Genomic DNA, 8,222 nt, shown 5'->3' with positions numbered 1-8,222 from the left:
TCAAGTTCTGAATGTAGGCCAGTCTCACTGGAGTTAGGTGGTACCTCAAGGTGGGTTTCATTTGTATCTCTCTGATGGCTAGAGAGCCTGAGCATCTTTTCATATGTCTGTTAGCCATTTGAACCTGTTCTTTTGAGAAATGTCTGTTCATTTCTTTTGCCCATTTTGCTACAGGGTTGGTTTGTTTTACTGTCCCTGTGTTTCTGAAGCTCTTTGTAGATTCTGGATGTTAGTCCCCTATCACTCATTTAGAATGCAAACATTTTCTCCCATTCTGTTGATGTTTTCTTCACTTTGTTAATTGTTTCTTTTGCTGTACAGAAGCTTTTTAGTTTGATGTAGTCCCATTAGTTCATTTTGGATTTGATTGCCTTTGCTTTAGGCATCTTTTCTAAGAAGTCTTTCCCTGTTCCTATATCTTGGAATGTGTTTCCTATGTTTTCCTTTAATAGTTTGATGGTTTCTGGGTGTAGATTTAGGTCCTTGAGCTGATTTTTGTATAGTGCGACAGATGCGGGTCTTGCTTCTTTATTTTTCAAGCTGCTATCCAGTTGTCCCAACAGCATTTGTTGAATAGAACAGCTTTTTTTTTTAACCTGGATTGTTTTCCATTTTCTTGTCAAAGATTAGTTGACTATACATGTGTGGATTCCCTTCTGGTGTTTCTATTCTGTTCCACTGATCTTCTTCTCTGTTTCTGTACCAGTACCAGACTGTTTTGATAACCACTGCTCTGTAATATGTCTTGAGGTCTGCAATTGTGATTCCTCCAGTTTGATTTCTATTTTTCAGGACAGCTTTAGCTATTCGTGGTCTTTTTGATTCCAGAATAACTTCTGTATCATCTTTTCTATTTCTGAGAAGAATGTTGCTGGGATTTTGATTGGGATTGCATTGAATCTACATATTGCTTTTGGTAATACGGCCAGTTTGATAATGTTGATGCTGCCAATCCAAGAACATGGTATTTTTCGTGGTCTTTTTCTATTTGTTTTTTAAATGATTTATAGTTTTCATCATAGAGGTCTTTCACATCTTTAGTTAGCTTAATTCCTAGGTATTTATGTTTCCTTTCCTCTATTTTAAAGGGAACTGTACTTACAATTTCTTTCTCAGCAGTGGAATTATTTGTGTACACTAGTGTCATAGATTTGTGTTAATTAATTTTGTATCCTGCTACTTTGCCAAAGTCTCTTATGAGTTCCAATAGTCTCTTGAATGAGTCTTTTGGTTCTCCTATGTAGAGAATCATGTCATCTGCGAATAGCGATAATTTCAATTCCTCATTTGCAATTTCCATTCCTTTAATTGCTTTTTCTTGTCTAATAGCTCTGGCAAGGACTTCCAAAACTACATTGAAGAGTAGCGGTGAGAGTGGACATCCCTGTCTAGTTTCAGATTTTAGTGGGATAGCTTCCAATCTTTCCCCATTTAGTATGATACTGGCATTGGGTTTATTGGGAAGAGTCTAAGGCATTCGAAAACCATATCACTGCAGAAATAAATCAAGTCAAAAAGGGAATCCTAGATATACAGAACAAAATTGAAAGCCTAACCAACAGAATGAACACAGCAGAAGACAGAATATCAGAATTGGAAGACAATCAGAATGAAAGGCAGCAGCTCATCAAACAGTTGGAGACAAATCTAGAGAAAGCCAATAGGTCCATACAGGAAATGAAAGACAAACTCAAAAAATCAAATATTAGAATAATAGGCCTTCCCGAAGAAGTGGAAAAAGAGACAGGCTTGCAACGAGTGCTCAATGAGATAATACAGGAGAACTTCCAGAATACTGGAAATATAAATCTAGCACAAATCCAGGAAGGACAAAGAACCCCCAGTAGATACGCCCCAAACAAATCGTCTCCCAGACATGTGGTCCTCAAGCTACCTTCAAGTGAATACAAGGAAACCATTCTAAGACAAGTAAGAAAAAAGGATAAGATTACTTTCAGGGGAAGGGAAATCAGGATCACAGCCGACCTATCAGAAGAAACGCTCCAAGCAAGGAGAGAATGGGGTAAAACCTATCAAATCCTGAAACAAAACAACTGCCAACCAAGAATAATGTCCTCAGGTCAGCCCTTGGATGATTCAGATGACCTCCCTTCAGGGTAACAGCGTCTGCTCCCATGACACTGTTATCTGAGAGTTGCTGAATTAGCGCATGCGCAGTTTGCCACTCCTCCTCTTGCAATTTATCAGTGTTTGGAGCACATGCATCAGTGTCCATGATGGCGTCCGTATGAGGCAGCAGTAAAGATCAGGGGGCTGTCGCCATCAACTCCAGGGACCACACAGACCCCACAGGCTGCAAGGCTGTTGCCGTGGGCTCAGCTCCGTGCAATTAACCAGCAACACGCCCACTCTGGATCTCCACTTAGGGTTCACACCTGCTGCCATGCCACCCAATATGGCTCTAAGTGGAGAACTGCAGCTGCTGTCTTTCAGTTCCATGGACCACACAGACCCTGCAGGGAGCAAAGCTGGTGCTGCCCTCCAACCTTGGATCAGTTCCATATGAACAGCCAGAAAAGAGCCTGTGTGTTGCTCTGTCAACTCTGTGTTCTGTCTCTCCACACAAGATGGCGGCCTCAGTCCCCGACTTTCTCTGCCTGCAGCTAGTCCCAGTCACTCAGCTTGTCTGTCCGCTCCCAGACCACACTCACTTTCCTAGCTCACCACGTGGACACAGGATCTCACCTGACGGTCACAACGTCTGTGTGGAGGACACTGCTGGATGTTTGGCTGGCGCTGGAAACGGATTGCTGGAGCCTGGATCACCGGAGCCTGGGTCTTTGGAGACTGGATCACTGGGATTTGAGTTGCTGCTTGCCGACTGCTGGTGGGAACTTCTATCCACTACAACACTGCTGTCTCACTTCCGCAGCTTCCATGTGTCCAGGGGGGTTCCTGGTAACACTGCTTACTGCCTGAGCCCTACTTATCCCCTGAAATCTACTTATTGTACTACTCCCTGCCTAAAGATTCTCCACCTTATCAAACATGCTGTACTCTATGCCGTCATCTTGGTTCCTCAGCACTTGGTTTCGATGGTAGCTGGAAAAGGCTTGGGCATTGAAATTCTCCCTGGCTGTTGAATTGTGCATGAATTCTATAAGGATCTCCATTTTTGTTTTGTTCAGTTACTGAATCTATAAATTATATTATAATGGGCTCAATGGGCATTGGACAGGAAATGACCAAACAAAATTTCCTGGAGACCTGACAGGACAGCTGATGGTATGTGAAGTGAATGAGCCAGGTGGAGTTGTTCTGTTACTGGAGGAGCTGTCCTGCTGCTTTCGGCAGTTGCCATTCATCAACACACTGAGTTCCTCAAGTGTCATGTCCACTTTCAGACAGATGTGCTGCCAGAGCACTTGGTTTCCATGGCAGCTGGAAAAGGCTTGGGAGCTGAACTCGTCTCTGGCTGTCGGTTTTACATGTGCTCAGCCTGCTTGATTATCTCAAACTGGGCTCAATGGGCATTGGCACGGAAGTGACCCAACAGGGTTTCCTAGATGGCTGCCAGGACATCTATGGTATGTGAAGTGAATGACCCAGGTGCATTTGTTTTGGCACTAGAAGAGCTGTGCTGCTGCTTTGGGCAGATGCCATTCACCACCACAAGCAGTTCCCCAAGTTTACTTCCCAACCACTTTCAGAAATATGTGCTACCAGAGTTCTTAGTTTCCACGGCAGCTGGAAATGACTTGGGCGTTGAAATTCTCTCTGGCTTTGGAGTTTTGAGCGCCTTGAGTGAGCATATCCACCTTTGCTTTTTGTGGGTGCTCAACCTGTTTGATAACATCACACTGGGTTCAATGGACATTGGACTGGAAGGGATCAAACCGGGTTTCAGGAGACCTGCAAGGACAGCTGTTGGTATGTGAAGTGAATGATCCAGGTGGAGTTGTTTTTTCCCTGGATGAGCCGTGTTGCTGCTTCGGGCAGTTGCCATTCACCAACACACAGAGTTCCCCAAGTGTCACCTCCCAGCCACTTTCAGAAATATGTGCTGCCAGAGCACTTGGTTTCCATGGTAGCTGGAAATAGCTTGGGCGATAAACTTCTCCCTGACTGTCGAGTTTTGAGCGCCTTGAGGGAGTATCTCCATTTTTTATTTCTGTGTGTACTCATCCTGCTTGATTACATCCCCTAGGGATAAATAGTATTGGATAGGAAGTGACCGGACTGGGATCCGGGATACCTGCAAGGACAGCTGATGGTATGTGAAGTGAATGACTCAGGTGGATTTGTTTTTTTCCCTTTTCGAGCTGTGCTGCTGCTTCGTACAATTGCCATTCACCAACAAACTGAGTTTTTCAAGTGTCACCTCCCAGCCACTTTCAGACATATGGGCTGCCATAGCACTTGGTTTCCATTGCAGCTGGAAGTGGCTTGGGCGCTGAACTTCCCTCTCGTTGTGAAGTTTTGAACGCTTTGAGTGAGAATCTTCATCTTTTTTTTTTTTTTTTTTGTGGGTGCTCAACCTTCTTGATTCTATCCCCCTGTGGTCATTAGGCATTGGACATTTTGTGACCAACTACGGTTCCAGGGGAACTGCAAAGAGAGCTGATGTTATGGGAAGTGAATGAGCCAGGTGGAGTTGTTTTACCAATGGAAGATGAGCTGCTGCTTCGGGCATTTGCCATTTACCAGCACACTGTGTTCCCTAGGTGTCATATCCACTTTCAGCTATATGAGCTGCCAGAGCGCTTGGTTTCCAAGGCAGCTGGAAATGGCTTGGGCACTGAAATTCTCTCTGGCTTTCAAGTTTGTCACACCTTGAGTGAGGATCTCCATCTTTGTTTTGTGCGGTTGTTGAACATACAGATTTCATCAGCTTGGACTCAATGGGCTTTGGACAGAAAGTAACCAAACAAGATTTCCTGGAGACCTGTTTGGACAACTGATGATATGTGAAGTGAATAATCCATGTCGAATTGTTTTGGTACTGGAAGAGCTATGCTGCTGATTAGGGCAGTAGGCATTAACCAACAGACAGAGTATACCATGTGTCACACCCACTTTCAGACTTATGTGCTGCCAGAGTTTTGTGTTTCCATGGCAGCTGGAATTGGCTTGGGCGCTTAACTTCTCTCTGGCTCAGAAGTTTTGAGTGCCTTTAGTTTGGATCTCCACCTATGTTATTTGTGTGTGTTCATCCAGCTTGATTCCATCCCCCTGGGCCCCTTGAGCATTTGACAGGAAGGAACCAAACAGGGTTCCCGGAAGACCTGCAAAGATTGATGATGTTATGTGAAGTGAATGACTCAGATGTAGTTGTTTTGGCACTGGAAGACCTGTGCTGCTGCTTCAGCGAGTTCCCATTGATCAACACACTGAGTTCCCCAAGTGTCACGTCCACTTTCAGATATATGTGCTGGCAGAGTTCTTGGTTTCCATGGCAGCTGGAAATGGTTTGGGCGCTGAACTTCTCTCCGATTGTGGATTATAAGCACCATTAGTGAAGATCTCCATCTTTGTTTTGTGTGTGTGTGCTCAACCTACAAATTCCACGTCCCAGGGCTCAATGGGCATTGGACATGCAGTGAACAAGCAAGATTTCTGGGAGATTTGCTAGCACAACTGATGCTATTTGAGTGAATGTGCCAGATGGAGTGGTTTTGGCACTAGATGAGCTGTGCTGCTGATTCGAGCAGTTGGAAGTCACCACCACACTGAGTTTCCTAGTTGCAATAACACTGCTAGATATATGTGCTGCCAGAGTTCTTGGTTTCCATGGCAGCTGAAATGTCATGGCGCTGAATTTCTTTCTGGCTGTTTAGTTTGTCACTCCTTGAGTGAGGATTTCCATCTTTGCTTTTTGTGTGTGCTCAACCTGCTTGATTTCATCCCACAGGGCTCAATGGGCATTGGACAAGAAGTGACCAAACAGGATTTTACATAAACATCTTAGAAGGTCTCCTGAAAAGCATGTCTGGTCACTTCCTGTGCAATGTCGATTGAGAGCATTGGGAAGAAATCATCCTGCTTGATTCCATCCCACTGGCCTCAATGGGCATGGGGCAGAAAGTGACCAGATAGGGTTTCTTGGAGACCTATAAAGACAGCTGATGGTATGTGAATTGGAGGCGCCAGGTGGAGATGTTTTGGCACTGGAAGACCTGTGCTGCTGCTTCGGGCAGTTGCCATTTACCAGCACACTGTGTTACCTAGGTGTCACATCCACTTCAAACAAATGTGCTGTCAGAGCACTTGGTTTCCATGGTAGCAGGAAATGCCTTGGGCGCTGAAATTCTCTCTGACTGCCTAGTTGGTCACGCCTTGAATGAGGATCTCCATCTTTGTTTAGCGGGGTTGCTGAACAAACAGACTATATCACACTGGTCTCAATGGGCATTGGACAGAAAGTGCCCAAACAAGATTTCCCGGAGACGTGATGGGCAGCTGAGGGTAAGTGAAGTGAATGAGCCAGGTGGAGTTGTTTTGGCACTGGAGAGCTGTGCTGCTGCTTCGGGCAGTTGCCATTCACGAACACACAGAATTCCCAAGTGTTTCCTCCAAGCCACTTTCAGATATATGTGCTGCCAGAGCACTTGGTTTCCTTGGCAGCTGGAAATGGCTTGGGAGCATAACTTGTCTCTTGCTTTGGAGTTTTGAGCGCCTTGAGTTAGGATCTCCATCTTTGTTTTTTGTGGGTGCTCAACCTGTTTGATTACATCACACTGGTTCAATGGGCACTGGACAGAAAGGAATCAAACAGGGTTTCCGGGAGCCTTGCAAGGAGAGCTGATGGTATGTGAAGTGAATGAGTTAGGAGGTGTTGTTCCGTCATGGGACGAGCTGTGCTGCTGCATCGGGCATTTTCCATTCACCACCATACTACATTCCACAAGTGTCACCTCCCAGCCACTTTCAGAAATATGTGCTGTCAGAACTCTTGGTTTCCGAAGCAGCTGGAAATGGCTTGGGCGCTGAACTTCTCTCTGGCTGTGGAGCTTTGAGCGCCCTGAGTGAGGATTGTCATCTTTGTTTTATGTTCGGGCTCAACCTGCTTGATTCCATCACCCTTGTTTCAATTGGCATTGGAGCTGTTTTGGCACTGGAAGAGCTGTGCTGCTGTTTCAGGCAGTTGCCATTGACCACCACACTAAGTTCTCAAAGTGTCACTTCCCAGCCACATTCAGACTTATGTGCTGCCAGAGCACTTGGTTTCCATGGCAGCTGGGAATGTCTAGGGTGCTGAGGTTCTCCCTGGCTGTGTAGATTTGAGCGCCTTGAGTGAGTATCTCCATCTTTGCTTTGTGTGTGTGCTCAACCTGCTTGATTCCATCCCCCTGGGCTAAATGGGCATTGGAAAGGAAGTGACCAAACAAGGTTTCCGGGAGGTCTGCAGGAACAGCTGATGATGGTACATGAAGTGAAGGAGCGAGTTAGAGTGTCACGTTCATGTTCAGACATGTGTGTTTTAAGAGCACTTGGTCTCCATTGTAGCTGGAAATGGCTGGGGCACCGAAATCTTCACTGGATGTGCAGTTTTATATGAATTCTGGGAGGAGCTCCATAACACTGGGCTCAATAGGCATTGGACAGAAGGCACCAAACAAGATTTCCCAGAGACCTGATTGGACAGCTGATGGTATGTGGAGTGAATGACCCAGGTGCATTTGTTTTCGCACTGGATGAACTGTTCTTCTGCTTTTTTGGGCCATTGCCATTCACCACCACACTGATTTCCTCAAGTGTCACATCCAATTACAGACGTATGTGCTGCCACAGCAATTGGTTTCCATGTAAACTGGAAATGGCTTGAGCGCTGAATTCTTCTCTGACTGTTGAGTTTTACATTTATTCTGTGAGGATCTCCATCTTTGTTTTGTGAGTGTGCTCAACCTGCTTGATTGTATCCACCTGGGGTCAATGGGCATTTGTCAGGAAGTGGCCAACCAGGATTTGGGTGAGACCTGCAGGGTCTGCTGTTGGTATGTGAAATGAATGAGCTAGGTTGAGCTGTTTTGACACTGGAAAAGCTGTGCTGCTGCTTCGGGCTGTTGTCATTTAACAATCCACTGTGTTCCCTAGGTGTGACAGCCACTTTCAGACATATGTGCTGCCAGAGCACTTGGTTTCCATGGCAGCTGGAAATGGCTTGGGCACTGAACTTATATCGTGTTGTCGAGGTTGTCACACCTTGGCTGAGGATCTACTTCTTTGTTTAGTGCGGCTGCTGAAATTCCAGATTATATCAC

This window comes from Ochotona princeps, chromosome Y (assembly GCF_030435755.1).
Source record: "Ochotona princeps isolate mOchPri1 chromosome Y, mOchPri1.hap1, whole genome shotgun sequence".
Lineage (NCBI taxonomy): Eukaryota > Metazoa > Chordata > Mammalia > Lagomorpha > Ochotonidae > Ochotona > Ochotona princeps.
The sequence above is the reverse complement of the archived record's forward strand: the minus strand, read 5'-3'. Positions refer to the sequence as shown.